Genomic DNA, 2810 nt, shown 5'->3' with positions numbered 1-2810 from the left:
GCTTTCTTTATAGTCCAACTCTCACATTCATACATGACTACTGGAAAAGCCATAGCCTTGACTAGACAGACCTTTGCTGACAAAGTAATGTCTCTGCTTTTTAATATGCTGTATAGGTTGGTCATAACTTTCCTTCCAAGGAGTAAGTGTCTTTTAATTTCATGTCTGCAATCACCATCTGCAGTGATTTTGGAGCCCAGAAAAATAAAGTCAGTTGTAAGGAGTTAATGAGATAATATTAAGTATTCAACAGATGTAATTGGTTATTGTTATTGTTCCGTTCCTAATTATTCCCTTTAGAAGTCTCTGGTACAGTATGCAGTTGTTTGTGTAGGAGTCAAGTCTGGAAAAGAAAAGAAAGGAGGTTAGTCTGGTGCTCATCCTAACAATTGATGCCCATGTTGTCCTTTCCTGTCCTTTTATTTTAGATTCTTTGAACTTTGGCCTCCTACTTGGTTGCTTTCCACTCCATTTTTAACCTTCAGACCCTGGATCTCCTGGGAACCTGGAGGTGTCTCTCAGTCCTGGTCCTGACCCTGCCTGACTCCAGTCTCTTGGGCTTTTCTTGCTTGACCAGCAGGGAAATGTCTTTTGTCACCAGCTCTTTCCTATGGGGTTCCACTAAAAGAAACTTCAAGCCCCAGTAAATGTTCTCTTCATCTGAAAGTAGAACAGAGAACCAGGTTGGTGGATGGTGAAGTAATGGTATCACACGATACCTGGAATCATCATACTCTTCAATATGTGCGCTGCTATGAACAGTCTGCCTATTCTACTAGTCTTCTAACTGTGTAATGGATTTCTCTAGAGGCCCTGTTTTATGTCCTACTAGTCCTGCATTCAGAGAAGGCAATGGCACCCCACTTCAGTACTCTTGCCTGGAAAACCCCATGGGCGGAGGAGCCTGGTGGGCTGCAGTCCAGGGGGTCGCGAAGAGTCCTACACGACTAAGCGACTTCACTTTCGCTTTTCACTTTCATGCATTGGAGAAGGAAATGGCAACCCACGACTAAGCGACTTCACTTTCGCTTTTCACTTTCATGCATTGGAGAAGGAAATGGCAACCCACTCCAGTGTTCTTACTTAGAGAATCCCAGGGACGGGGGAGCCTGGTGGGCTGCTGTCTATGGGGTCGCACAGAGTTGGATACGACTGAAGCGACTTAGCAGCAGCAGCAGCAGTCCTGCATTCCATGGAAAAAGTCATTATACACCTGAATTTCAATTGTAAATGTTCCCACTTTCCCCCAGGGCTCCTGACACTAACATCTGCATTATTATCAAAATATCCTCAGGGGTAATGTTGGACCACACTGAACAATCAACTGTTTCTGATGATTTACCAAAAAAGATGCTAATACTTGCATAAGGGCAAGGTCCTAATGCACTGTCTGGTACACAGGAGGCACTCAATGATTTGCCTATTATGAGCAGAATGCACCACAATATGGCTTATAGTCCTTATTTGAGAAATGATGATAGCTGTTCAGAAATGATATGTGATGAACAAAGACTTCTAATATTTAATTCTGTGTATTTGCGGTCCAAGAAAATATGGTTAAATAAAATATTAGAAAAGAGGAGTCTGTTACTCCTCTCATGACATGGTGGCCACTGATGACACATTGAAGCTTATCCACAGATTTTATTTATGTATGAGTTCATTCAGTTCTCTCCTAGAATTATCTCTTCTTCCTCTCTACCCTATTATTCAATCACTTCTTTGATTTCCCTGTCCCCCCACACACATGTTCATAAGTTTGGAGCTTAGTTACCAGTCTGAGTTACCTTCAGGCCAACAATTGGGTCCATATTTGCAAATAAGTGGGTTGAACTATTATCCAACTATGGTATCTCGCTTAGCAGTAACTTCACCTTTTTGAGCAAAGGCTACTGAGGGACATCAATTGTCTATAGACTATCTGCATTCTTACTCCTTCCATTAAAGAATAATCACATGGGTCACAAGGGAAAATACTGGACACCACTCAACAACTGAAGTAAAATGTTAACATCTGCAAACAGTTAACATGCATATTTTATGGTTGGAGAATATAGAGAGTTGCATTTTGAGGGACTGAAACATGATGGTGGTGAAGGGGGCAGGAATGACTATTTCTTCTGGATTATCAACAGTTAAAAATGACTACTGAGTACTTACCACATTCCAGAAAGTGGTCCATGTAGTAGAGACACAATCAACCTTGAATAAGATGAACAAAGTCCCTGTCTTGGTAGAGTTTGTCATAAAGTCAGGAATGCAGGCATATAAAAAGGTATTACTTTTATAATATACTAGAGTGTGTTAAGTGTTCTGATGTGAAAAGTGGAGGGTTCTAAAGGATCATGTATGAGAAATGCCTAAACATCCATGTGTATTTGTGTGTTTGGAAAGTTGTCAAGGAAAAATATTTAGAGGAAATACCATCTAAGGTGAGATTTGAAAGATGAGGCAGAATTAGCTAATATAAGGGGTAAAAAGGAGAGCATGTTTCAGGGAACAGAAATAACATGTGAAGACAGGAGAAACTGTGGGTCATCTAGCAAGATGAAACTCATTTTGTGAGGATAAAGTGGAAGACACGTGCATGGGAGGAAGAATCAGGACACTAGGAACTTGAATAAGCACAGATACGTACAACCTTGAAATTCATGTTAAAGAATTTGAATTTTATTCTAAAGTTTTGAAGAGTAGGAGGAATAACATGACCAGATCATTCTGACTGCAGTGTCCCAACGAGGAGGAGAATGGGAGCATGGAGACCAGTTAAGAGACTCTTGCAGAAATTCACCTCAGGGCTAATTGCAGCC

Source organism: Bison bison, unplaced genomic scaffold, assembly GCF_000754665.1.
Source record: "Bison bison bison isolate TAMUID 2011002044 unplaced genomic scaffold, Bison_UMD1.0 scf7180017864471, whole genome shotgun sequence".
Taxonomy (NCBI): Eukaryota; Metazoa; Chordata; class Mammalia; order Artiodactyla; family Bovidae; genus Bison; species Bison bison.
This window is presented reverse-complemented; position numbering follows the sequence as displayed.